Source organism: Lactuca sativa, chromosome 3, assembly GCF_002870075.4.
Source record: "Lactuca sativa cultivar Salinas chromosome 3, Lsat_Salinas_v11, whole genome shotgun sequence".
NCBI classification, from domain to species: domain Eukaryota; kingdom Viridiplantae; phylum Streptophyta; class Magnoliopsida; order Asterales; family Asteraceae; genus Lactuca; species Lactuca sativa.
The window spans coordinates 71,491,503-71,514,996 of NC_056625.2; positions in this window are offsets into that span (position 1 = coordinate 71,491,503).

Sequence of the window (23,494 nt, forward strand, 5' to 3'; positions counted from 1 at the left end):
AACTCACAAGGGGTATTAAAAATGCATTGATTTACAAGGTTTTCAAACTCATTGGTTATTTTACATTTACATATATTTTGGAAACAAACATTGGTCTTGAGTGAAGGCTACTTTTATACTAGTAGAAAATATAGGATTTTCTAAACACAAACAAACAAAGATAAAACATTTCATTTCATTCAAACATTGTCACTTAAATACTTATGAAATTCACCAGCTTAAATGCTGATCTACTCTTTCAAAATTACTTGTATGTCCCAGGAAATCAGTAATTTCAGGTATTCATTTCGCTTTTGATGAAGGGATGCTGCGGCGCCAGTTTAATCTCATATTTTGACATCATATTGTAATTGGTTTTGAGCATGTAACTTTTGACAAATGTAAACTTTCAATTATATATATGATGGTTGTATTGCTTTCTTTACTATGTATTCATTTGTTACGTTACCACATGAAGTCATCCGCCCCCGAACGTTTCCGCCGTTCAGGTTTGGGGGTGTGACAGATTGGTATCAGAGCAATGTTTATAGTGAACTAAGTATATCGAACCACATAAGATATACAAACTATAAATGCTTAAGGGACTAATACTCTCTGACAAAACAAATTTCCTTTTTACACTTAGGCAGCATTTCGTTCAACTTAAATTAATAGTTCATTTAAGTACAATTACATGCATACCACAAACTATTTTCATGTTATACAACTATACAAGTATTTAGACAAGTTGACACTACGATTGAGACTCGATATATGTAATCAGATTTTGGACAAATATAGCGTGATCAACTATATTTGCCCAAGATTGGACCAACGTATATCGAGGAATGATCGTAGTATGCAACAAGTCAAACCTTACCAAACCATTACAAGAATCAAACACAAGAATTTAAATACTATAGGAGTATTTGCTATCTAAACTAGTTTAACTTACATGTTTTACATGTTCCGACTTTATCCAATTCTTATAACCCTATTTCTCGTACAGTCAAATGGCTGGATTTCACCACCCTGGCGACCCCTACTTTCCCAACCAAGGAAACGGAGGATGGATCGAAGATGATCCCGAAGAGGACGAAGAACCCATAGAAGTGGGTGATGACTCCGGTACCGACTCAGAGCCGGAAGTTATCGATCCACCACCCATTCAACCTCCCGTCTTCGTAAGGAACTTTCAAGGACCGACTCCCGTCTGGGGAAGTCAACTCCACCATTGGAGCCAACAGCAAAACCTAAGCCCTCCCTACGGCATGTGCCGGGACTTCTATGATGTCCGCGGCGGAGGTTCGGCTGATCGAGCACTCCCGGTAATGGTGGGTAAGTTAGCCAATCAGTCCTATCAGTCTGGAGTACAAGCTAGTCGACTCCGGGATATCAACGTGGAAGTGCAGGTTCACACTTCTGACATCCGTAGGCTGGACAAGATGCAAGACAACGCTCAATTCCAAACCGAAGCGTTTCAAGCGCAAATGATTGCAGCCCTCGCCGAACTAAGGGAACAACAAGCCGCTTTCGATAGGCGTCTAATGGAGTCAAAGCAATCAGATACGGAGTCAAGCTCCAAGCGCAATCTTCGACGCAAGTAGTGCTTGTCAAGGACTCAAATTTTGTTATAGCTTAGGACCTCGGCTAAAAGTCTTTAAAATTTCTCGAACTTTGTAATCGGAGACCCTTATAGGGGTCAAATTTTCATGATCGTTGTAACAACTTTTATATTAATATAAGTGGCACTATTACTACTATGTTGAGTATTTCGTTCGAACCTTGAATGGTCTTTGTGAACCCAAATACTTGTTTCATACCTTCAGTCTTACAAATAACTTTCATTCTTCTATTTTAAGACTCATACTATCATCTGTTGTTGAACTATAGCGATTTAGTTCATGAGACACATACATTTTCCATTCTATGAAATTCTTATCCTTGTCTTTTCAAACTATAGTTGAAGGATGCCTCCGCGTAGGAATCCAAGGCGAAACAACGGTGAGGAAGCACCTATACCACCACCACCACCTCCACCACCCCAATTTGATGCTGTAATGTTTCAAGTAGCAGTCACCGCAGCGGTGGCAGCTGCCATGTCACAGATCAATAACTCGAGTGCTAATGGCTCGGGATCTGGCACACACCCATCCAACCATGGCGAGAGTCATGGACCACCTCGAGAATGCACCTATAAGGACTTCACTAATGCCAAGCCCCGAATGTTTTATGGTACTGGTGGTGTGATGGCCCTGAGGCAGTGGATTGAAAGGACGGAGGCAGTCTTTGAAATCTGCTCCTGCCCCGAGCACAGCAAGGTCAAATTTGCAACTTTCACCCTTCTCGATAAAGCTTTAACTTGGTGGAATGGCCACGTTAAAGTACTTACCCTAATCGTGGCAAACTCCATAAGCTGGGAGAGCTTGAAGGCCATGATGATGAGAGAATACTGCCCACGGGGAGAAATTCAAAAGCTTGAACACGAGCTATGGACTCTCGGAATGGTTGGTACCGACATCGCTACTTATACCAACAGATTCTGCGAACTGGCAATCCTTTGTCCAGATATGATTGCTCCCGAGAGCAAGAAGATAGAAAGGTACATCTGGGGACTGGCGCCCCAAATGCGATCAAGCGTGTTAGCTTCTAAACCTGACACCTTTGAAAGTGCTAAGGAACTGGCACAATCTCTGATCGACTACGGAGGTCATCAGAACTCAACCACTTCTGCACCAGCACCACAGAAAGGAAACAACAACAACAACAACAACTACAACAACAACAACAACAACAATGGCAGGAAGAGAGCGTGGATTAAAGGGAAGGGTGGGTCTTCCCAAGAATCCGCAAAGAAACAACTGGTGTCAGTAAATGCTGCCATCGTACCTGTTACAGCCCCTACAAATACCTACCCAACAAAGCCTTATATAGGTAACCTCCCAAAATGCACCAAATGCAATTACCGCCACCATGGACCTTGTCGAGATATGCAGTGCGCCAACTGCAGCAGGAAAGGGCACACAGCCCGTTTCTGCAAGGAACCCGCAAAGCCGATCACTCAAGTTCCCGGTACGGGTGTAGGGCAGGCTTGCTACGGTTGTGGCGAGGTGGGCCACTACAAGAGAAACTGTCCTAAGGCAGCAGGCACCGGAGGTGTGGGACGAGTTTTGGCAATAGGCCACGACGAAGCTGTAGCTGACCCCAACTATAGTTGCTGGTACGTTCCTTCTCGATAATTCATACGCATGCATATTATTCGATAGTGGAGCGGAGAGAAGCTTCGTGAGTCAAAACTTTATTCATTTACTTAAACCTAAACCTAGCAAGTTAGAAAAATCATTCACTGTAGAGATGGCCAATGGAAAAACCAAAAACACAAATTGCATATACATGGGCTGTATGTTAACATTAGACGGCCATTCTTTCCCAATCAATCTCATGCCGGTTCAAATTAAAAGTTTCGACGTTATAGTCGGCATGGATTGGTTGAGTCTTCTTCGCGCCGACATCATGTGCTTTGAGAAAGCAGTCCGTCTTAACCTCCCTAACAACGAAACATTAGTTATCTACGGCGACAAATCTAGTTCAAACCTTCGCATCATTTTGTGCATCCAAGCTCGAAAGTGCTTGCGGAAGGATTGTCGAGCATTCCTAGCGCACATCGTCGATACAAGTCAAGAACTGAAGGACATCAAGAGCATCTCGGTAGTACACGACTTTCCCGATATCTTTCTAGAAGAACTACCAGGATTACCACCGCAACGCCAAGTCGAGTTCAGAAGCGACTTAATTCCAGGAGCTACCCCAGTAGCGAAGTCGCCTTATAGTCTTGCACCAGCAGAGATGCAGGAACTTTCTAGTCAACTTAACGAACTCCTTCACAAAGGATTCATAAGACCAAGTTTCTCACCTTGGGGAGCACCGGTCTTGTTTGTAAAGAAGAAAGACGGATCGTTCCGTATGTGCATCGACTACAGAGAGCTGAACAAACTTACTGTCAAGAACCGCTATCCTCTACCCCGTATTGACGACCTATTCGATCAACTTCAAGGGGCGAACTACTTCTCCAAAATAGACCTGCGATCCGGATATCACCAATTACGAGTTCTAGAGGGGGACATTCCAAAGACAGCTTTCCGAACTCGTTATGGACACTACGAATTCGTGGTGATGCCGTTCGGATTAACCAATGCACCAGCAGTATTTATGGACCTAATGAATAGGGTATGCCGCCCTTACTTGGATCAGTTCGTCATCGTCTTTATCGATGATATACTTATCTACTCTCGAAGTGAGGAAGAGCATAGTCAACACCTACGAAAAGTCCTAGAAACACTGCGAACAGAGAAACTCTATGCGAAGTTCTCTAAATGCGAATTTTGGATTCGAAGAGTCGAATTTTTAGGTCACGTTGTTAGCGAGAAAGGTATACACGTGGACCCCTCCAAAATTAAGGCTATTGAGAACTGGTCGGCACCAAAGACACCTACAGAAATTCGTCAATTTCTAGGTCTAGCTGGCTACTATCGTAGATTCATAAACAACTTTTCAAGCATTGAGAAACCTCTTACTTCATTAACCCAGAAAGGTGTGGCCTTTGACTGGGAAGCGAAACAAGAGAAGGCATTCCAGACACTAAAGCAGGCCTTGTGCACCGCACCGATACTATCCCTCCCCGAAGGGATAGAAGACTTCGTAGTGTATTGCGATGCTTCAAATCAAGGACTTGGTTGTGTTCTTATGCAGAGAGGGAAGGTTATCGCTTATGCCTCCCGACAGCTTAAGACACACGAAGTGAACTATACGACACACGACCTCGAGTTAGGAGCAGTGGTGTTTGCTCTGAAGATCTGGAGGCACTACTTATACGGAACAAAGAGTACTATTTTCACCGATCACAAGAGCCTTCAACACATTTTCGATCAGAAGGAACTCAACGTGCGACAACGACGATGTGTAGAGTTACAGAATGACTACGAATGCGAAATTCGTTATCATCCTGGCAAGGCCAACGTAGTAGCCGACGCCCTCAGTCGAAAGGAATACACTAGTCGGAGGGTCAAATCTCTGACCATGACTATCCATTCCCACTTATCCACACAAATTAAGGAAGCACAAATGGAAGCTTTGCAACCTGAAAATGTGGCGGGTGAATCCCTGCGAGGAATGGAGAAGAATTTAGAAGTCAAGGGTGGCGGAGCCTACTATCTCATGGACCGAATCTTGACCCCAAAACATGGTGGTTTCAGAAACATAGTCATGGCCGAGGCTCACCACTCAAGATATTCCATTCACTCGGGTTCAGATAAAATGTATCTGGATCTTAAGAAACTGTACTGGTGGCCTAACATGAAAGCAGAAATTGCTACCTTCGTGAGTAAATGTCTTACTTGCGCTAAGGTTAAGGTCGAGTATCAGAAACCGTCAGGACTACTACAACAACCAGAGATACCAGAATGGAAATGGGAGCGGATTACTATGGACTTCATAACCAAGTTACCCAAGACGACAAGTGGACTCAATACCATATGGGTCATTGTCGACAGATTGACCAAATCCGCACATTTCCTACCCATCAAGGAGACTGACAAAATGGAGAAGCTTACGAGAACTTACTTAAGGGAAGTAGTGCGACTGCATGGTGTTCCGATATCCATTATCTCCGATCGAGATAGTAGATTCACTTGAAGATTCTGGCAGTCACTGCAAAGTTCCCTGGGAACTAGGCTAGACATGAGTACAGCCTACCACCCACAGACAAACGGACAAAGTGAGAGAACAATACAAACTTTAGAAGACATGCTGAGAGCCTGCGTGATTGACTTTGGAAAGGCATGGGATATTCATTTACCCCTTGTCGAATTTTCATACAACAATAGTTATCATACAAGCATAAAGGCTGCTCCGTTTGAAGCCCTCTATGGTCGAAAGTGCAGATCCCCTCTGTGCTGGACTGAAGTTGGCGATACCCAGTTAGCTAGAGGAAGAGTTCCTGAAAGCACTCTCACCGGTCCGGAGATCATACGTGAAACAACAGAGAAGATCGTTCAGATTCGTGAACGATTGCAAGCCTCAAGAGACCGACAGAAAAGCTACGCTGACCAAAGGAGGAAACCTTTGGAATTCCAGGTAGGAGACCACGTCTTGTTAAAGGTCTCACCGTGGAAGGGTTTAATACGATTTGGAAAGCGTGGGAAACTAAATCCAAGATACATAGGGCCTTTCGAGATTCTTGCCAGAATCGGCCCTGTGGCTTACAAGCTTAACCTACCGCGCGAACTTAGTAACATCCATCCAACCTTCCACGTCTCAAACTTCAAAAAGTGTCTGTCCGACGAGACTCTTGTTATTCCACTCGACGAGATCGAGATCAACGAGAGCCTTAACTTTGTGGAAGAACCAGTAGAAATCATGGACCGAGAGGTCAAGTAAACAAAACAAAGTCGCATACCCATCGTGAAGGTTCGCTGGAACGCCAAGCGGGGACCTGAATTCACATGGGAACGCGAAGATCAGATGAAACAAAAGTACCCTCATTTCTTTCATGTTCACTAGTATCTTTACTACTTTAAATTTCGGGACGAAATTCTCTCTAACGGGGGGATGATGTGACAACCCGATATTTCAACTCTTTGTAACGACCAAAATGGGTCAAGTATTGTAACCACTTCTGAATAATAAAAATTTACTTTCATAATAAAATGTACAAATAAGTTCTACTTAATTTCCTTCTATGATTAAATGTCTTTGAACCATGATCGTACGTGAAAAGAACGCCCAAATTCGACTTCATATAGCGAAGTTATGATTTTTCCAAGTTCGGCTTAGCAACAGACAGCTAAAAACTCGAATCGGAGATCGAGCGACTTTTGGCCGGAATGACCTAAACGAGAATCGAAGGTCTCGACAATGGTATTCCAGCAGTAAAAAGTCTGGCAAAAACCGACATCAGATAAAGAAGTTATGAATTTTCAAGGAAATTCCTTAAACACGATGGGTTTTTAATAAATAATAAAAAAATAATTTCGGAATTTGCCGACGGAGTCTAAACGAAAGTTGTACAGCGTAGTCTCACCTACGCAAGGATATAAAGACCATCGAAAACGGAGTTCGTATGAAGAAGATATGAATTTTTGAAGTTTATTAAATAAATTAATTATTTATTTTATTCAAAATTCGGATATTATCCGAAGGGGAGTCAGCGTCCTCATCCGAGGTACGCGCTGCGTACCCCTGTACGCCCCGCGTAACCGAAAGGATTGGCCTCTGATCGTCCACGTCGCGCTATCCGAAGAAACCAACCCGTCCGACCCGTCCGACCCGACGTCCCATCCGACCCGCCGTCCCATCCGACCCGCGTACCCAACAACCCGTCCCATCCGAAGCCGAGGCAGTCGAGGCTTCGGTCATGCATGACGTATGCGTACGCGCTGCGTATGAGCGTACACCCCGCGTACCGAGACAGACCAGCCTTACTATAAATAGGATGCGAGGGTTTCCAAAGAAAGGGCTCATTTCTCTTCTCTCTCTCTCAACTTTGCCTCGTTTTCCGTGTCCGTTCAAACCCGAAGCTCTGGTCTTTTTGGCTCAAGTCCCGAAGGTCGATTATACTCCCGAGATTCCCGAGAATCCCGTGGAAAATCCGTTTCCCGAGACGAAACTCTGCCCGGTTTTCCGTCTCGCTATCTTCAAACTTTCAAGTGAGTTTCGTACCCCTTAATCAACCGTTTTAATTATTCTAAATACTTTTATATGCTTTCAAGGGGAGGATTACAAGTAAAACACACGAGTATTATCGTGTGTTACATAAAGAAACTCTTTTATATACTGTTATATATTCAAATCACATGCAATTTATAAACCTTTAAAGGAACTTATATATATATATATATATATATATATATATATATATATATATATATATATATATATATATATATATAAGATATGTTACAATAACATTCGATCTTTTAAAATATAAAGTTGTTGTAATGCATGTATAAAACTAAACTGTTCTTAGATTATTCTTTTCTATCTTAGACTCTACACCAAAAATCTATGCTTTCATAAACAAGTGATTCTTTTTCTAGGTATTTCTAAACAAACAAGGCACACTTTTTGAAAACTATAATAGGTATAGTTTTACGAACAGATTTCTAACTCTTATGTACTAGAAACATATATTTCAAGAAGTTTACTTTCGTATACAAGAACAAACGTAACATTTTAACAAGTAGATCTGTTTTTATACCACGGTTTTGTGAGACACTAACTTCATGTACGTTCGAGTACACATTTCAAGTCCTGTATTATATACCAGAATCCCTTGGAGGGGGAGCATGGTGTTTGTGTATAGATCTATACGGGCTTGACAACCCGCGCCCTGACTGTTAGCTACAGTCCACCGTTTGGGGTGACAAACGTCATACATTCCAACGCCTGAAGAACGTTGTGTATAGGCATTCAGAGTCAATAGTATGGTTATAAAACTCACAAGGGGTATTAAAAATGCATTGATTTACAAGGTTTTCAAACTCATTGGTTATTTTACATTTACATACATTTTGGAAACAACTTGAGTGAAGGCTACTTTTATACTAGTAGAAAATATAGGATTTTCTAAACACAAACAAACAAAGATAAAACATTTCATTTCATTCAAACATTGTCACTTAAATACTTATGAAATTCACCAGCTTAAATGCTGATCTACTCTTTCAAAATTTCTTGTATGTCCCAGGAAATCAGTAATTTCAAGTATTCATTTCGGTTTTGATGAAGGGATGCTGCGGCGCCAGTTTAATCTCATATTTTGACATCATATTGTAATTGGTTTTGAACATGTAACTTTTGACATATGTAAACTTTCAATTATATATATGATGGTTGTATTGCTTTCTTTACTATGTATTCATTTGTTACGTTACCACATGAAGTCATCCGCCCCCGAACGTTTCCGCCGTTCAGGTTTGGGGGTGTGAAAAGTAGTCCTTAAAGAACTCGCTATGTGACTTAAGAAGTGATTGAAGAACCTAGTCAACATCCAACTTCCTTAAGACTTTGACACCCAACTCTCTTGGCTTGTCAATATGTGACTTCATTTCCAAGATGTGAGCACACATAGACTTTTGCTTGCCAATAGGGATTGAGTGACCTTGAACTATTCAAGATCTTGTGGGTAAGGGAGAATAATTGGAGGAGGTGGAGGAAGAGAAGTATAATTTCCATGATCCAACCACGGGACATCATCTTCATTAGGAAAGCTTGTTTCAAGAGATTTGGAAAGATCATAGTTGTCTGAAACAGACATCTATAATGGGAGAAATTCAAGTAAGTTGATTTAAGTCCTTAATATAACACCCAATATGAAATATTAAGGCTAGGACCCAACACAATATTTTATAACTTGGAAGACGGATGTTGTAATCCAAGCTATAAAATGTACGAAGGTAGGTGAATCACGATTCACCAATTTCCATCATGAAAACGAAATAAATATTAGGTTTTATTTGGATTTGAAACTCCTAGATCTTTTGAGATTCATTGGACTTTTCAATGGCATGTTTCAGTCTCGAGTGTTCCCTCTCAAGTTTTTTGACTGGGATGCCGAGGATCACCAAACAAGGTGTGAATAACCATGCAAATATACTTGGTACTTTTAGTTTTTATCACGTAATCGATGTGCTGGTTAATCACACGCACTCCACCGATCTAAAATAAACATTAAGTCACCCTTTGCCAACCTTGTTAAATCCAAGTTAGTGTGCCGGTTAACCATACGCGCTCCACTAACAACTTAAGCAAGGTGAAAAGTGTAATTTCATGGGTTAGCACCAAATTCACATTTTCCTAAGTAACTAAGATTGGGAATTTATAAGTGTTTAGTTACTTAGTATTTATCATTATACTTTTAATGAAGGGAGAATTATAGTCATGTCCTACCCGTTTGGCTAACGACCCTCCACCAATCAAGGAAGCGGTGAGTGAGAGTGGACACCCATTAAACTGCCATTTTATAGGCAGTAACCTTATACCCCCCTTATAGACAGACTTCGTGAATGTGGCCTACTAATGGTAAGATTGACTTTGTTCTTATATATATATATATATATATATATATATATATATATATATATATATATATATATATATAGTAGACCTATAATATTTTAATAGTATAAGGGTTGAATTTTAACTTTTAAATTTCTAAGGGTTCATCTTGAAATTAAAGTATTCATGCGGGAAACTTTACAAATTCCAAAACTTGAGGGAAAGTTTTGAACAAGTCAAAAAACTTTGCAATTCAATAACTTATGAGTTTAAAGTATTTTTAATGGAAAAACTCTTCATATTCCATAACTTGAGGACAAGTTATGGAAGACTTTAAAACATTTAAAAATGAGACTCATCATTTTATATAACTTATGGAAATTTTGTGAGTTTTAAAAATCATAGATGTGACTTTTCATATAACTTGAGGACAAGTTACAAAAACACATATTATGAACAACATTTAGATCAATTTGGATCGAAAAAAAATTATTACATAATTTTTCTATTAACGTAAACAACTCATAAGAACATGATCATTAAACAATTTTCATGTAATTAGCCTAACTATTAAACTAGTACAAAACGTGAATCTATTGAAAATTATCTATTGAATTGGATTAGAATGCACATTACCACATCAAAAACATGTTTATAGGTTCAAAAACAGCTTAGGGTAATGATCCTATTCCAATTCCAACAAAAAAAAAAAAACTCGAAACTATGCTGTCAGGGGGTCCAACTCGCAAAGTGTAGGAACAAACTCGACGAGTTGAATGAGTTTGTACATGGACTCGTTGAGTCCCTTAATGGACTCGTCGAGTCCCCTGTCCAGACAGCACAAAAACTTCGTTTTTCATCCCTTCACATCAAGTATAATTGAAAACAAGCTTTGGCTCTGATACTTCTGATAAGTTTTAGTATACTACAACATCCTATGGTGCACCTACAACCCTAAATACCTTGGATCTATGTTTTCACCAATTATACATGCAAATGGTTTCCAAGGCATTAAACCTATAACTAGCATGCATTTTCATATACCAAATAAGACACTAGTTAGAGTAACATACCATTTTGTGCTGTAGCTTGATTCCATGGAGCTTAAGAGCCTAGTGCCCTAAGTGTGACACCTCAGATGGTTCGCACAACACCACCAACAACTTGGAATAACTTGAGAGAAAAGTTCTTATGCTCAAAATCGGCTAGCCCTCTCATATGAATCCATAGGGCCGATTTATTTGACCTATGGGGTCTTTATATATTGTGGCTATTATGGTTACACCATGTAACTCATGTGTTTTCATATTCTTCATGCTCCATGGGTTAAAACCTCCATGGTTACTCCATGGGTTTAGCCCAACATGAAGAACTATGCATCATAAGTCCACATATATAAGAATGAATGATTTACACAATCAATCCCCATATATTTAATTAGTGTCTTTTATCATAAAATTAATTCCAAATTAATTCTTGATCAATAGTAATTAAATAATATGATTTCATATTAATATATTATAACTTATAATATATTAATAAATCATAAATATCCCTTTTCTCACAAAAGTCTATCCAAATCTTTCTGATGCCATGAAACCCAAATGGACCATGCCAAATCGGGTCAAGTAAACACCAATTTTAGTTATGGACTTAGACACTAACCCCACAAATTGAAAATTTTAGATATCCATAGAAAGAACCAATGGTCCAATTCCCTTCCCACTTGGCACAACACATTCATTATGCTCAAGCATTTAAATATATCCAAGGAAATGAGTAACTTCTCAAATATTATCTCATGTCGGTCTCAACACACCTATTATGTTTCTGACTATCATGCACCCATGCCCCTATTAAACGTGTCATCATACACCAGTTAAACAAATCTAAAAACTTTCCACTTATCCTCTTCCATGGATTCTTTTTTACTCTTCTTCAGTCCACCCAGTAAACTGACACTTACATAGATTCTCATCATTTTAAATCTTGCTTGATTCCTTCCTTAACTTATGAATTAGAGCATAAGTGACGATGTTATCCTTCCCTAGGTGACATAATACCTCATAGTCACAGTCTCTTAAAATTTCCATTTATCTTGTTGCCTCACAGTCTCTTAGAATTTCCCTGGTGTACCCCACGGTGATGTACCGTGTTAAATAAAACCTTATAGGTCCTGCAACTGCTACATAAATTCTTTCAACCTTGTTGGTGCTAACCAATAGGACTCTCGAGAACTCCCTTACAACTGATATACATACAATATCATGTTCCCCCTATTTAGTATCCATGCCTGAATAGTTTTCCTACTACAATTTATGTTAACATGGTTTTCGACAACTAAACCATTCCTATCATGATATCAGAACCTCATATTGCTACAAATATAAGTTTTAGAGGTGCAAACAACTGTCTATTTCAATCAAACAATAATCAAAATCCTCTCTTATTGTTATCAAATGGTCATTGTCATTCTCTATTATTTCTAGAGAAACTTTTACATTCCAATCTAGGCATTTACAAAATGTAAAGAAAGAAAAAAAAATGTTTGCACTCGAACTAAATATCACCCACATATGCATAGTGTTGGGTTTTGAGCATTCTAACACTCCTAAGTGTACATGCAACCCTAAATACCTTGGATCTATGTTTTCTCTATTATACATGCAAATAAGAACTTCCAGGGTATTATCCTAATCTAGCATACAAAACAATAACTATAGCAAGATAGAATACATACCTCTTTGATGTAGAAAGTCTTCATGAAGCTTGAGTGCCTAGTGCCCCAAGTGTGACACCTCAAATGGAATCACAATCATTAAAACACTTAGAATAGCTTGAGAGGATTCTACACTTCATGAAATCGGCTAGCCCTCTCTAGAATCATACTAGTGGCCGATTTTGCCAAGAATAATATCTTTATATAGTGTTACAATTAGGGTAAACTCTTAATTGTCATGGCTTTCCATTTCCTTGGATCCATGGGTTCAAATACACCATGGAGCATCCATGAACCATCCTATGGGTTTTAGCCCAACTTGATTATCCATGGAGCATTAGCCCACTATACAAGTATGGATGATTTACACAATCAACCCATATATTTAATTAGTCTTCTTTTGATCACTTAATTAATCCTAGATTAATTCTTGATCAATACTAATTAAATAATCTTATTATTCTTATTATTAATATACTAGAACTTATAATATATTAATAACCATAAGTGTCTTATTCCTCTCATTATAGTCTATCCAAGTGCATGATGGTATGCAACCCAAATGGACCATGCCGGGTCGGGTCAAGTCTTACCAATTATAGTTATGGACTTAGACATTAATCCAACAGTCTCCCACTTGGATAAGTCTAAAACTATTATTGCGTATGACTTCAGGAACCAACTGGCAATCGTAGCTCTCAAAAGCTTCTGTCGAACTCTGACCTTGTAGATGAACTCTGACCTTTTTCAATGACTTGTCCATTAGATAAGGAATCATATATTCCTCCATTCTAGATATCATATGGACTGAGACATGGATTATAATCATTCTCTCTGTCCATTTTTTGTTTCCCGATTTCCGATTTATGACGACTGACTAATTGAACAAATCAAATCAGTCCTGGCCCGGCCGAGCACTTCCATTTGTCATCATCAAATCATCGAGGGGCCCACAGATATCGCTTTTATCCTGAAGGTAAAAGGAACGGATAAACTTCGACTCATATGGCTTGTTCTACTACTTGTTGAATCATACACAAGAGCACGTTTTATAGCACCGAGTTACCAAATGCGTTTTCGTGCTATCAATGTACTATCAACTCATAGTAACAACTCATATCTCTAGGTTTGAAGAATATAAGATATTATCGTCTCATGATCACTCGTGATAAAATCCATGAAGTGATTCCAATGAGCGCGGGTTGAATCCAATACTCAGAACTTATGAGCACTCATGAGTGTTGTAGCCCTTTGTCCAACACCTTAGACCTCTACAAGCCAACCCATGACAGTCTTAATTCATATCTACTTCCAACATATGACCGACTGTGGATAATTTGAATAACTTAGTCATTCCAGAAGAATAACCCAGTTTATTCGGGAAGTCAAAACATGCAAAGTGAAACACAATAATAATAGAATCCAATATGGTATCAAAACCTATCACCATATGATTACACATTATTCATTGTATACTGTTTCAGCTATCAACTTTATTCTTGAATTTAAAACAATAGTTGTCCCATGCTCCAAGCATGTACACTTATGTTTTTCTTAAACACTAGTCATGCCACACACCAAGTATGCATACTATGTTTGTCTATGATCTTTACTTTGTGAACTAGATCAATTGAACATTACTTCAATGATTCTCTTTTCACACTCCCAAATCCTTACCGCAAATACAAGAATTCCAAATTCATGCCATTTACTGAAATCTGTTAGATTCTAAACTTATATGCATTGATCCTCTTGTAATGATTATGCACAAAGTCAGAAAGACTTGACAACAAACATTACAGAGCATTCAAAAGGAGATCAACTCCTTTGGAAACATCCTTCTTGCATTAAGTTTCCTTAATATTACACAGATTGAAAATTCTAACTTTGAAACATTTCCAGAATCCATTTTGACTATCACTTCTGAACAAGAGTTGCCTCCTTCCAGATTATGTCAATATGGTCCTTCCAGAATTATCACTATACTTCCAATTGTCCTTGAGTAACCAATCTTTGGTAAACCTTAGATTGTCCTCGACAATTGTTTAATCCTTTTAGTCATATCCAGTTCTAAACCTTTTCCCTTCTTAATGCCCTAGGCATTTGGAAAATTTTAGAACGGATGAATATAGCACATGTAATCAATCCTATATCTGAAGCATATGGGACACGATTCATGATGTCTCACATAAAGACTAAACCAGTCTTTTGCTATAATATGTCCATTTCAATTTGCCAAGTTCTCAAAATTCAGATTATGAAAAGGGATGCCGTAATCATAATCGAATTTTAGAACGCAAATAATGGACCCGTATACAAAATTTCCTTATGTTGAGCCATTCCAACATGAAATTCATATATTTCCTTGAATAAATGATTAAAACCTCAAGATCTAAGCTTATAGATTTGAGACGAAGTATAATTTCCTCTCCCTTAATTATAGCAAAACAACTATTTCCCAATTGAAACTTTTGTTTTCTATAATTAACATTGCTAACTTGCAATACTTATCATAATTATCATGCTCCCACTAACATGATGATTATTAGCATAACACTTATGCTCCCACTAGCTTTGACATGTACTCAAAAATCAGCTGACTTTTTTTCCAAAGTTCAGATTTCTGATACTAGATTGTTTTGATAAGACTTTATCAAAAATCATACGCCTTCCTTTAGATAGCACACTTGTGTGTCTAAACAATTATGAAGAGGTATGCCGTAATCATAATGGTTAGACCTTTTTGCCACTTCTCACAAGTCCATATTAGTGTGCCGGTTAACCACACGCACTCCACTAACGACTTTGAGAATGCAAATATCACAATTGCTATCTAGATAAAATCTACTTAGTGAAAGTGTTTCCTCACCATCATTTTCATGAATCGGAGAGAAACCTTATGACACTTAGATTTATATGGTGTATGAGTTCCTACCCATATGAATTTGTCAAACCATAATCACAAGATAAAGATAATGACAAATCCAAAACCATATGGATTGAACTCAATCTTAACTTCTTGCCACCTGGCAACTCAAGGGCCTGCCATTGCTTCCAAGTTGTTATGCAACAAACTGAGAATTCTAAGAACTCATATGCAAAGCCAACTTTAACTGGAATGGGCACAGAATATGTCAACACGATAGGTTATAAACCTCAAGTCGTGTGCTACTGAAGAACTTCAGGTTCTATTCTTGATTAGTTCTTGAGAGTTTCAAGACCTTTAAGACTCCCACTGTCCTCTTGACCTATAAGACTCCCTTGTCAAACATCCAAGAGATAGTGCGGATTCTAATCAAGACAAACACTTCACACAATTGGCCTAAGTTGGTCTTTATTTTATCCAAAACATCACAACTTACCAATTTCAAATGTACAATAGTAGAAAACTTTTACTCTTACATTTGACAAGTGTTTTAAACCTTCTTTGAGACATGTCACTCAAGTTACAATCTTGGAGTATGACTCTAAGACTTGTATTGGAACGAAGTATGACTCATCTTCTTGATTTAACCATTTCAACAATTCAAGATCCCTCTTCTTAGTCATAAGAATGCACTAAGATTTCCTTAGAGAACTAATTTTGATATGGTTTCTTAATCATTAAGATGATCACAAAATTGATACTAAAGTACTCTCCCATCTTTTCAGATTTGAGAAACTTTTATCCTTCTGCCAAATTTGATTCTTCTTATTTGCTCTGCCATACATTGGAACCTTTTCCAATGTCTCAGAGTTACACTTAAGCTTGTAAGTATAATCATATTTACTGAGCTTTAGTAAACTATGACGAATAGTTTTATCAATCTTTTTGTGGTGGACTTGACCAGTGCACAAGACTATGTACTCGATCCCTTAGTCCATTACTTGACTCACACATCCATGTGAATAAGTAATTAGTCTTAATTTTTCCAATACTTGAAAGTTCTCATTCATCATGCTATACAACTTCCATGATTCCAAGTTCCGGTCCACTTGAAACTTGGGTGATGAGAATCTTTCCTTATTTGGTAAATCTAGACATTACCACAAATGAAAGAATCAATTTCATATTTCCACTGTTGCTATTAATGGAATCATATAAGCAACAATTTTTCCTCAAATGCCATTGTAAGGATATTTTAAAATAAATAAAATAAAAATTTTCTTTTATTTTCAAACTTTGCAGAAAAACTTATCCTTACAATCCATATGAAAACTTGTTGTTATCTATTCCTAAGCAATATCTCATAACTCCTAAGAAGTAGCTCAAGAATCCGATTTTTTCAAGCTATGCGATAGAAATCCATCTACGCGATCAGATTCAACATATTCTTTCTTTAAGTTTCTTCACTTTTCTTTGATTCTTAAACATCACCATGTGACCCAGTCACATCATGTATCAAGAATCTCAGAATAGAAACTTAACAGAGTTAGATAGTGGACTTTACCTGAAGTAGAGTCAAACTTATTGACTTTAACATCCTTAGGTAAATCTGGCAGCTTCGCAACCAATGCCCCTTCCTTTGGCAATATAAACATATGGACCCTTTGATAATGGTACACAAGACTATCATAGACTTAGCTTTTCTCTTTACCATTTGGTCAACCGAGTTGACTATGGCCGATCCCTTTCCACTGGGAAGAGAGAGCTTTACTAGATATCCAATGTCATCATTGTCAATGTCCATAAAGATTTAGGAAGTTGATCTTAGCAAACAGATAAGATCATTAATGGTCTTGTCATAGTCTGCTTCATAGGTGTTCCAAAAGAACCCACTATGTGACTTAGAAAGTAGTTGAACCACCAAATTTCTCAAGACTTTGACACCCAACTCTCCCGGCTTGTCAATATGTGAGTACATCTCCAAGATGTGTCCACACCTAGACCTTGCCTTGCCAATAGGGCTTGAGTGACCTTAAACTTTTCAAGAACTTGTGGGTTAGGGAGAATGATTGGAGGAGGAGAAAGAAGTATGATATCCATGGGACATCATCCTCATTAGGAAACCTTGTTTCAAGAGATTTGGGAAGATCATAGGTGTCTAAACTAGACATCTTTTGGGAGATATTCAAGATAGTTGATTTAAAGTCCTTAATATGACACCCAATATGAAATATTAAGGCTAGGACCCAACAAACTATTTTATAACTTAGAAGAGGTATGTCGTAATCCAAGCTATAAAATATTTGAAGGTAGGTGAATGACGATTCACCAATTTCCACCAAGATAAACGAAATGTATTATTAGGTTTTAATTGGTTTTGAAACTCCTAGATCTTTGAGATTCATTGAACTTTTCAAAGGCATGTTTCAATCTCGAGTGTGCCCTTCAGGTTTTGTGACTGGGATGCCGAGGATCACAAAACAAGGTGTGAAGTAACCATGCAAATCACTTGGTACCCTTAATAAATTACCCCTCAATCGATGTGCCGGTTAACCACACACGCTCCATCGATACTATGATAAATATTAAGTCACCCTTTACCTACCTTGTTAAGTCCAAGTTAGTGTGCCGGTTAACCACACACGCTCCACTAACGACTTAGACAAAGTGTAAAGTGTAATTTCATGGGTTAGCACCTTATTCACATTTTTCCTAAGTAACTAAGATTGGGTATTATTAAGAGTTTAGTTACTTAGTATTATCATTAATACTTTTAATGAAGGGAGAATTCTAGTCCTGTCAAACCCGTTCGGCTAACGACCCTCCACCAGTCAAGCGAGCGGTGGGTGAGAGTGGACACCCATTAAGTTGCCATTTTATAGGCAACAACCTTATACCCACCTTATAGACCGGCTTCGTGAATGAGGCGTACTAGCGGTAAGACTGACTTTACTCTTATACATATATATATTATTAACTTATAATATTATAAAGTATAAGGGTTGAATTTTAACTTTTAAAATTCTAAGGGCTAACTTGGAATTAAATTATTCATAAGGAAAACTTTTCAAATTCCAAAACTTGAGGGCAAGTTTTTGAAACTATTCAAAACTAATTAATTCCATAACTTATGTGTTTAAAGTAGTTTTAATCCAAAAACTCTTCAAGTTCCATAACTTGAGGACAAGTTATGGAAGACTTTAAACTAATAAAAGAACTAACCTTTTCTTTATTTTATAACTTATGGATTTAATTATGGTTACATATTTTCCTTTAATGAAGTGACTCTTGAACTTCCATAACTTGAGGACAAGTTATGGAGTCATAAAAATTATTCAATGACACAAGACTCTTCATTTTGTAACCATTGCCAACTTTTATGAGTTTTATGAGTCTTTAATGTGACTCTTCATGTAACTTGAGGACAAGTTACACAAACACATTTTATACTCAACTCTTAGATTAAAATGGATTGAAAACAACTATTTCACTCAACATTTCTATTAATCTAAGCAACTCACAAGAACAAGATAATTCAAATCAAACTTTTTCATGTAATTAGTCTAAACCTTGAACTAATACAAAACATGAATCTATTGACAATTATCTTTGAAAATGGATTAGCATGAACATTACCACATCAAAAACAAGTTTATAAGTTCAAAAACAACTTAGGGTAATGTTCCTAGTCCATTTCTAGCCAAAAAAAACTCGAAAATATGCTGTTTGGGGCTCCTACTCTTCGAGTGCATGAACCTACTCGGCGAGTAGGATGATTTTACTCATGGACTCGGCGAGTTCATCAGTGGACTCGGCGAGTCCAGTGCCCAGAAAGCCAGAAAATCGAGTTTTTCAGCATTTTTCAGCAATTTGCATAAAGTATAATAGAAAACAAGCCTAGGCTCTGATACCACTGTTGGGTTTTGAGCATTCTAACACTCCTAAGTGTACATGCAACCCTAAATACCTTGGATCTATGTTTTCTCTATTATACATGCAAATAAGAACTTCCAGGGTATTATCCTAATCTAGCATACAAAACAATAACTATAGCAAGATAGAATACATACCTCTTTGATGTAGAAAGTCTTCATGAAGCTTGAGTGCCTAGTGCCCCAAGTGTGACACCTCAAATGGAATCACAATCATTAAAACACTTAGAATAGCTTGAGAGGATTCTACACTTCATGAAATCGGCTAGCCCTCTCTAGAATCATACTAGTGGCCGATTTTGCCAAGAATAATATCTTTATATAGTGTTACAATTAGGGTAAACTCTTAATTGTCATGGCTTTCCATTTCCTTGGATCCATAGGTTCAAATACACCATGGAGCATCCATGAACCATCCTATGGGTTTTAGCCCAACTTGATTATCCATGGAGCATTAGCCCACTATACAAGTATGGATGATTTACACAATCAACCCATATATTTAATTAGTCTTCTTTTGATCACTTAATTAATCCTAGATTAATTCTTGATCAATACTAATTAAGTAATCTTATTATTCTTATTATTAATATACTAGAATTTATAATATATTAATAACCATAAGTGTCTTATTTCTCTCATTATAGTCTATCCAAGTGCATGATGGTATGCAACCCAAATGGACCATGCCGGGTCGGGTCAAGTCTTACCAATTATAGTTATGGACTTAGACATTAATCCAACACATAGATCCTACTGAGAAGATACTTATCATTATATCGGCGTATCCTGAGCTTCTTGGGCTGTCATAAGGAAAGCCTTGCCTTTTGTTCTTGTCGTTTCTGCCCTTTCATCTCCTGACCAATTCCCTTTCTCTACCATCATGTGTTGGTTAATGTTACCCTTATTCTGGGGACAATTTGACCTGATGTGATTTGGGGACCCGCACCCATAACACACTTTCCCTATTTTACAATCTAAAGCAATGTGTCCTATCTTCCCACACTTGTAGCAAGTTCTTTGTTTCATATTACACTCCCCCTGATGGAATCGTTTTCATATAGTACATTGTTCTTTCCTAGATTGTTGTTCATAGTTACGATGTGAACTAGAAGCCTTTCCTTTCTTTGAATCTGTATTTGAACTTTCCAACTTCCTTTTTCCTGAATCCTTACTCTCACCCTTACGATTCGTTTCCCACTCTCGGCCTTCTGCGCCGTCTTTAGTCTGAAGGTACCTGGTTTATGAATTTCTTTAAATTCATAAATGGCAGTTTTTAGTCCCAAAATATACCTCTTCACCCTCCTTTCCTCCATAGACACATAAAACTTTACAAATCTAGCTTTCTCAATGAACTTAGTAGTGTACTCTCTTATTGTCATATTCCCTTGTTCTAACATCAAGAATTCTTCTTCCAACTGCTTGACCGCCGTTCGAGGATCATGAATTTGTGGTATTAGAAGTAGACCCCCTGAAGTTTATCTCAATCTGAACCAATCTTTTGGGCGAGGATGATGAAAAAAGAGTTAGCCATTTTGTGATATTGATTTCTTCTATGATATGGAATTTGTTTATGACACTGAAGATGAAGGCAATTATGTTGAAGAAGAAGTTAGTGTTGAAAATAAAATATATTTTCCAAAGTTCGTGATTACGGAAACCAGTGACGATAATGTCCACGACGAGTTTCTAGATTTTACATTGTTTATAAATATGATCTTCTTCCTATGGATACTCCAGAAATCATAACTGAATAAACTAATAAGTATATAGGAAACAACTTTGATCAAGATTGTTTTGTTATTTGGTACATTTATTTTCATTTTAAAGTTAGGAAGTAGTTTTTCTTTGAATGTTGTGGGTAAGAGGAATAGAGATGAAGACTCGAGGTTAGAGACGAATGCTCAAGGACAAGACTTTTCAAGAGGGGGAGAATGATGTAGAGAAGTTCTGTAACATCCAAAATTCTTGTAAGTCTCAAAACCCTATAAGAGTATATTATTTGCAAAAATGGTCCCTTAAGTACGATGGGCGTACTTAAGTGTACACTTAGCGTACTTCATGGATGAAGTTGCGGAGGAATCAAGGTACGTTGGGCGTACCTTGAGTTACGCGGGGCGTACGCGTCAGGGTTGCAAAACCCTAATTATCCAGACTTGAGTCATATTTAAGCAACCTTATGTTCCTTGGACTAAACCGTAGAGAGCCTCCACACCCTTAGAATGTCCATATGCTCCTGGAAACCTTGTGAGATCATTCTTGAGCCTAAAAGTGTGCATTTGTGGCCTTTTTGTGTGTATTTCAAGACGAAGGGGTGGTCGAGCAAGCTTGGATCAAGTGGGTGCTTCAAGATCCTGCATTAAAAGCATCTTGCAAAGCTTCTAGAGGTAAAAAGCTCGCATCTTTCCTTTCTAATCTTTAGATCTATCTAGGGTTTTGGTGGTTTGTCCCATTTATGAACTTTGGATCTCTTTTGTTGAGTCTAGCCTTCCCTTTTGTTATGAATGTTAGATCTGAGGTCCTCTAGTCATTTAGGAGCATAAAAATGAGCTTGAAGAGAGATTTGACCTAATCATGGGTAAAAGACTTTGTAAAGGTCTTAATGGAGTGGTTGGGTGTGTATGAGACATGTAAGGGCATAAAGTTGCCAACTTTATGCCTTAGGACACCTTTTCAGACTTAGATCTAACTTTTGGTCGTGATAGATTCGAGTATTAAGCACTTAATGGAAAAGTACTTAAACTGTTTGTACGCTGGGCGTAACCAACTGTACGCGGCGCGTAGTGCCCAAACCTTCAGTACGCTGTGCGTACCAGGGTGTTACGCTGGGCGTACGCAGCGCAGTTGGGCCCTAAGCTGTTTTAGGCCTTTGGGCCTTCGAGCCTCATTTGGTCGTTGGGCTTAAAAGGATTTTGTGAGTTATAGGCCTTTTTACCTGTTTGGGCCACGGACTTATTGATTGGGCCTTATTGGGCCAAGGGGCTCATTAAGGATATTGGACTTGGACTTTGGGGCCTATTTGTATGAAAAGGGTAATTGGGCCTTGTGGGTAGACTTGGAAGATTGGGCCTCTATTTGGGTAATTAAGTCCCTATTATTGATTGTATTATGATTGTTGTTATTCAGCTCGGGAGGTTGCGAATTATTAAGAGGGCAGTATTCGTAATCATCGGACGGAGGTGAGTCTTCTCACCATACCTATGGGTCTACAGCGCCAAGGCCAACCTATTATATATACGTGTTGTATGTGTGTTATTCATTTATGAATTGTTATGTTATGTTGGTATAGAAGACCCGGGGGGGGGGGGGGGGGAGCCTGTGGCACTGGATATAAGACCATGTGGGCTAGCCTATGGCAGTCCTAGGTAAAGACCATGTGGGGTAGCCCATGGCATTGGATGTAAGGCCATGTGGGGTAGCCCATGGCAGTCCTAGGTAAAGACCATGTGGGGTAGCCCATGACATTCTTGTTGATTGTATTGCATGGTTTCTGTGGCATGTGTGTAACTTGAATTAGCTATCAGGATATGTGTATGTGTTTGTGTGTGGTATGCTCTGGGAAACTCACTAAGCATTTTGCTTACATGTTGCTGATTTGTTTCAAGTATTTCTGAGCCCAAGGGCAAGGGCCCGGCGTGATGACGCGGCACGCACTCTATCTCTCTTTTTAATGTATTTGGGACCCTCTCATGTTTTAAAAAGGAAAACAAAGATGTAATGAATATTAAATTGAATACATATGTTTTGGGAATCTGTGGTTTATGAGATTGTTTTGATTAACTCAAATGTGAAAAAGATTTCTTTGTAAAATTGGGTCGTTACAATTTCAAATATAATTTGAAGATTTATTCTTATTTGTTTTATTGTATTTTAAGATTATTTTGTTAAAATTTATCTTGATTATGAATTATCTACTATTTGGATAAAATCTTTTGAATGAATATT